Source organism: Pteropus vampyrus, unplaced genomic scaffold, assembly GCF_000151845.1.
Source record: "Pteropus vampyrus isolate Shadow unplaced genomic scaffold, Pvam_2.0 Scaffold72, whole genome shotgun sequence".
In the NCBI taxonomy this organism is placed as follows: Eukaryota; Metazoa; Chordata; class Mammalia; order Chiroptera; family Pteropodidae; genus Pteropus; species Pteropus vampyrus.
Window position 1 is genome coordinate 3,758,280 of NW_011888853.1, and position 6,712 is coordinate 3,764,991.

At 49.4% G+C, this 6,712-nt stretch overlaps 1 protein-coding gene across 1 annotated transcript in view; it reads left to right on the forward strand.

The window, feature by feature from the left end:
* The first annotated feature begins 2,163 nt into the window (after nucleotides 1–2,163).
* Nucleotides 2,164–6,712, forward strand: part of TNRC6C (trinucleotide repeat containing 6C) — an 86,667-nt gene continuing 82,118 nt past the window's right edge. Inside the window, exons 1-2 of the mRNA XM_023531630.1 lie at nucleotides 2,164–2,216; nucleotides 2,989–3,010. The gene's annotated coding sequence lies outside the window, so the exon portion shown is untranslated. The remainder of the gene's footprint in view (nucleotides 2,217–2,988; nucleotides 3,011–6,712) is intronic.

A 6,712-nucleotide genomic window follows, 5' to 3' on the forward strand; every position in this document is an offset into this window, starting at 1 on the left:
GTTTTAATAACGCAGCTCTACGTGCCCGCTCTCATTCAGCTCAGGACAGGTAACGGGAGGCTTTCATCGTGCCGCCTGTGGATTAAGGGAGTGTGGCAGCGGCTGGGCCGCCGGCCACCTGGTTTTCAGTTCACTTTTCCCCGAGGCGCATGGCAGCAACGTGACAGTTGTCACACCAGCCCGTCATGGGGCTTGCCGGGACCTTCTGAGAACGGCTAAGTGCAGATCTTAGCGCCTGTGCACCTTCTCGCTTGAAAATATTCCTGGAAAGTATCGTCTAAGGTGATGAATGGAACTGTTTTCCAGACTTGACGAATGGGCGGGCCCGCTGTGACAGCGCCCTTTCTCTGCCTTGGCTGAGCCCGCAGTCTCTGGAAGCCTTAAGAGCTGCTGGGGCCTGAGCACCCCGCCCCGAGTTCCCGAGAGGGCTGTGGCCTTGGCGTTGGGCGTCTGTAACGCTTCCCAGGTCACCCTGGTGAGCAGCCAGGACGGAGAAGCACTGTTGCACAGGAAGAATCGTCTCTAAGCAGCGCCCTCGTGTTGATTTAAATCACTTTTATTATGATAGTCTTGAAACAGGTACAAACTGACACGAGGTGCAAATTCCTCATGCATGTAGTTACACACAGAACACATTTACAAATTAAAAACAAACTCCAAAATCAATAAATTCAGAAGCAGCAGTGACAGGTGGGCGGCGACGTTTTGCGGAGACGTGTTTACAGGTCGTTCCTTCTCCTTAGTCTGTCAGATCCTCCTTCCCGCCCACATCAGTCTGGGCCCCGTCGGGAGGTAGAAGCCACATGGTGACACAGAGGGGAAGGTTATTATGAAGAATAATTGAACTTTGGTAAAAGAGCAAGTGCAGAAAACTGTGGTACGGGGGGCTGAGGGTGAGGACCCGAGGGAGGACCGACTGGAAGAGCGCCGCCTCCCCAGGGCTGGGGTCCACACTCCCCGAGGAGGGTGTCGTTGCCACCCGCTGGAAGACAGCAGCCCCGGGTTTGCCCAGGCCGCAGCTGGTCTGCAGTCGCTGGACGCAGGAAGCGCTCTCTGGGGTGCAGGCCCAGCCCAGGAAAGCCAGTGGCGTGGGCGCACGGGAGGAAGTGGGCGCCCTGGTAGCAAGCTGCACCTGCACGGCTGGGCCTTTGGGTGTGCAGAGGAAGCGGGGCACGCCGTGTGGGACGCCATGTCCCTGGGAGGACCACGAGAGACAAGTGTCGGGGCAGGACAGGCAACAGGAGGCCTGGAGCACAGTGTCCGTGTTGAAAAGGTCACAGGAGGGTGACGCTGGACCACAGCAGAGCTACAGGGCTACTGAGGGACTGTCCTTTCTCGGCCCTTGGCTAGGGTTACCCTTGGGTCCTCATAGCCACATGCTGACCTGCCCCCCACCTCCCGCAGTGTCCCCCCAGTTCCCTCTACCGACAGAGCTCCCCGCGCCCACGGGAAGGGACCCGTTTACAGGAACTGTCTTGCTGCAGAACGTGTGCGGAGGGTGAGCTCGGAGCCGCAGGCGATGGGTGGATAACGGGCCCGGGGCCCGCCACCGCGCGCCGGCCGAACGCTTCCGCGGCATTCGAGGCCCCACCCGCAGGCTGCCTGGCCCCTGTCAGCTACGGCTCTGTGCCGTGCGCCCGCGTGTCCCTACAGTAGCTCGCCACGCTGTGCAGGAACCTTCGTTTAAAAACACTTGGTTCGTCAAACAGACGTGGAATTTAGCATGCACGGGAATCCTCCCCGAAGATTCCGATTTGGTCAGGCTGTTGCGGAACCCAGGACCCTGTATTTTTAACAGGTTCCCCCCATGACTCTGAGGATGGTGGTCCCTGAGGGATACTGGCCCGGGGCTGGGCTGTGGCAGGTGTGTCCTGCCCCGTGTTGTGCCCTTATCACCTGATGAAAGGTCGGTGTCCGGCCAATGCGGGCTGAATGAATGACCCGCGAGAGAAGTCGGGGGACCTGACGTGCAGAGATGTACAGTCGTGGGGACCGTCCGTTTCTGACACCTCTTCTCAAAGTGCCCTTTATGCCATATGCGAAACAATGACTTAAATGTTTTCATTTTTCAACTTAAAATGGACATGCTAATACCGCTTTTCTTTGTATTTAATAGGGAGAAAGAACAAGAAACACAAAAAGAGGAACGTTTGATGGAAGAAAAGAAAAAGAAAAAGCAGGAAGAAAAGAAAAAGAAGGAAGGTGCCCAGAAAAAGGTCTGGCTGCCCCGCTGCCCTTGCGCCACGGGCGTGGCGGTGGCATCACCGCAGCCTGGACGTCGCGGGCGTCGCGCTGCTGCTCTAAAAAGCCAGCGTGCTAAGCGTCATTACGAAATGTAGCCCGTGCTAGTGAAATGGTGCAGGGTGACAGCCGCAGGGGGCCTGTCTCAGGGCCCCAGAAGTAGCCGAGCTGTGCTGCTAAGACGTTCGATGGCAGTTCTGGTGGGAAATGCTCACCCTGCTCTACCTAAAGCGAACCGTCCGCAGAAGTCCTGGCCAAGAAGTGAGGAAAGGGCCATTCGGCTGATTTCATTAGAAAAGCTAGAAACAACTTTGGCATCTTTGGCAGATGCTCTTTTACAAATCCTGTTAGTAGATGTTAAAAATTAAAAGTCCTAACTCTCATAGTCACGCTTGATTTCTGTGGCATTTAATATGCCAAGTTATGCCATTTGTTTTCGTTCTCGCTTATTAGTTTAATGTGTCTTGTAATTTAAGCTGTAAACCTTTTAGACTGTATTAAAATACAGAGCTCCGATGAGCTTCCAGGTAGACTGCTTTGCCATTAGATCAATATTGGCCTATAATTGATTAAGTAACATGTAGACAGTTATACATTTTTCCCAGTAATAAATTTTAATAAATTAAATTGGGCAAAAACTTTTTTAAATTTCCAATGTTAAAGTTTGCTTGTAAACGTTCCTAGTTGTGGCCATCGCACACATTATTATTCCTAAAGAGGTTCTGATTTTATTTTTTTTTTTTTCAGGCTGCTGATCAAAAAACCAAAGGTAAGTTTATTTTCTTTGGGGGGGATACATTTTATGGCAGCACCAAACTTTCTGTGATGAAGATGACTTTTTCTTTAATCAGTGGTTAAACACAGACGGTAACCTGCCTTTGACCTACTTTTTACTCTTCTCTGTGCAATTCTTCATTTATCGCTGGTTTGACATCTGCATCTCATCGGCATTTGTTTGATGTCAACACCTAGAGAATATTAGCTCAGCTTTCTTGACAATGCTTTATGATTTTCCCTGGCTTTGACTTCCACCAAACAGGGATTAACCTGATAAATGAATTCAATTTAAATTAAGAACAACCAAAGGATACTGAATTTTTTTTAAAGCTTCCGATTTCTCTTTGCCAACTATTTGTAACGAAAAGAGATGTGATCTTCGTGTAATCCCCCTTCGTTTATTTACTGCGTAAGATTTCTTTCTTATTGTCCAAGTCCAGACTTTGCTCATCACCGTCTTAACGGGTCTTGGCAGAAATCCGTAATTCTCGCAGCAACCCTGGCACCTCTGCGATTTGCCGGAGAGTGAGCAAAATGGAAGCGGCACTGCGAGCCTCTCCTTTGATATTCGACGTGGGTGGGGACCGTGCAGTGGGGAAGGGCACGCGCTCGGGCGGAGCATACGCCAGCTCTGGGTAATTGGGGGCCTCGGGTGTGTCATATCTCAGATGAGAAAGGCTTCACACGAACAGTTCCGCCCACAGCCGTGGCAAGGCTGCGTGAGATCCCGCAGGGCAAGGGCAAGTGCCGCGCGCACGCCTAGCTGCAGGTGGCCGTTGGCACTCGTGAGTTTGTGGTTCGGTTGCAGCATCACGTGAACTCAGTTGCGCACACGGACACGGGCACTTAGAGACTAGTGAGTGTCGTCTCCGGCGGTCCCACTGGAATGCCTTACCGTCGTGTGGCGTCTCACTGTCTTCGGAGTAAAGTTCGTGTTATCTCATGTGAACTTCGTAACCGAGCAGGGCAGGTGGTGGTTCGCGGTGAAGGAGCTGAGGCTGACGACGTGAGTTAAGTGGCCGGCCCTAGTCCAGCAGTTACTTAAGGAGGGGACCCGAGGGAGCCAGCCCTCCGACCCCGCGCAGCGGGCCTCAGAGCTCCCACCGCACGGCCACTCAGAGGGCTTTGGTACACTGTGGATGCTAAAGGGTAGCGTCATTTTCAAAAAGGATATGTTTTTCTTCTTCACTCTCAGAAGCACTGCGAATTTACGTAACGCTTTTTACAAGGGTCCAAAGACTTGCGGTGTCGTCGTATTTGAATTTATGATCACGATTAAGAAACAGTGATTTCTTTTAATTGTCGTTTAAAAGTAAAGACTTATTGCTCTGAATCATCCATTTCCTTTTTAAAAACAACGTCTTCCGGCCTGATTCAGTACCAGCTGTATGTCCGTAGTCATCGTGGTCGTCCTCTCTTCAGATAGTAACAAATTGCTTAGGCTGGTACATGTCCATGAATTACATTGTCCTATCACCTTATACAGAGTTATTATTTCTGCTACTATCCTGATGAGCGTTTTCAGTGCTCGCTTCAAACTACTGGTTTTTGCCTTCTTTTGTCTTCTCTAAAATACTGCTCCTCTGGGTGTAGTTTGTCAGCACTGTGCTAACTGTAACTAGCCTTGGAACAGGTCATAATAATGATTATTAATGTCCTAAACAAAAAATGCTTTCTGAATTATAAACAATCTAACAGTGCTGCTAGGTAATTCATTAATTCACAGTTTTCACAGACTCTCTATTATTACCCGTTCAAATGAAAACGAACTGCCTGCAAGACGGTGGTCCTGCACTCCTGATGGGACCTGTGTGTTAAACAGCACGGTCTGGGCCTGACTGAACATGAGCTGGGAACAGTACGAGTGCTCAGACAGAACACAGATTTACTCTCCTAGCCGCCTAGCGTTTAAATGTCTTTCCCCTGCTCTAGTCTGTACAGGAAGAAGGGCAGTGGCTACTTTGGCCTTGCTCACCCTTAATCTCCCGGCTCCTAGCACTGTGCATATCAGTAGGCCTGAGATCAGCACGCTTACTTATGGCTCCTTGTCATGCCAGACCCTAATATTTGACCGTGGCACTTATTTCTAATTGTTGATGGTGTTGCCTCCCATGTACATATGAGTGAACTAAAGCTATGAAAGTTTGCCCAACGCCCCCAAGGCTGCCTAGCGAGTGAAGAGCGGGACTGCTGTGCCCAGAATCGTCCCGGAGTTAACCCTCCAGGAAGGGCAGACAGCAGACACTTACTAAGCATTTACCGTGCCTCGGTACTTACTGTGCTTCCAAACAGCCCTGCGTCGGAGATGCTCAGAGAGGTGTGGTAGCTTAGACAAGGCCACAGAGCTTGTGAGTTGCAGAGCTTGGTTCAGTCCCGCCTCTGACTCCAGAGCCAGCTCATGCTTCCTGGCCAGATGTGACGACCCAATCCAGAGTCGCCAGGAGCTGGAGAACCCCGCCCCTACCCCGCCACTACCGAAAGCCGGCACTCAGAAGTCTCAGGGCCCTGAGTTGCTGGGATGTAGGAATTTGAAAGAGTCCAAGCAAGAGCTGAGTGCTCTTAACAGGAGAGGCTACGATACAGAGTCGGTCGTGTAATGTACTGAATCAGTTAACATAGTCAAAGAAGTTCGAACTGATTTTATTTTCATAGTCAGCTCAAACTAAACCAAATCAATTAGTGATTTCTTTGCAGTGTTACCGCTCAGTATTAGTGAAGCAGTATTATTTGGCATTCATTTGACTTAATTTTCTCAATAACTGAAAGTTAATCCCTTTACATTTGTATTTATTTTAAACATTTTCAGAGAACTCTTTAGAATACATTATAGACAAATGTGATATATTTCTGCTTTCTCCTAGAGAATAACTAGCCCAGTCCATTCTTGATAGATCAGTCTTCGTTACAGTGTCAATTATGCTTTAAAAGCGTTTTATATCTACTATAACCATTGAACTTCAACGATGAATCTTTTAAAAGATGAAGGCAAAACTAAATCTCACTAGAAATGTATCATGTTTGATGGGCTTAATCTGATAGATAGCATGCTTCCCTTCCCCACCCCCCAGTCTGAAAACTAGGTTTCTAGAAAGTCTGCTCTACAAAGTTACAAATAAAATAAAATTTTATCCCTGACTTTTTAAAAATCCCAACATGTGATCTCTTTGTTGAAGTCATTTTCTTCTCGTTTTAAGATTCAGGCCAACTGAGAAAGTCTGTTTGAAACACTGTGCTGCCAACATCCATGGCCAACACCCCGCCTGATGTCGAGGGTGCCATGCCTTCATCACAGTGGAAGACACTCTGGTTCAGCTCGGGCTTTGCATCCAAATCATGGGTTCACTCCTGGCCCTCCCCGACCCTCTCCTGCTCTGTACCCCTGAGAATGCAGTCCTGTGGCGGGGCGATACCCTGCACCCCTGAGGAATCCGAGCGCGTCTGCGTGCCTGGACCCTCCTCTTCCCTCGCCTTCTCGTCTTGGGTGGTGATGGTCACAGTCATTTTTTCCCTGTTTTACCTTCTGTGATGAATAATATGAGTAATGTCGTCTCATCAGCGTGAATGACAAGTAGTGACAGTGGTTTTGAAGCATGCCCACTTTCACAATCGGAAATAGATAAAAATAAACAGAAATGAAAACCCACGTTTCTGCACTTCGGTTAGGTGGCACTTCTGTTGAGCTGAGGCAGGTGAT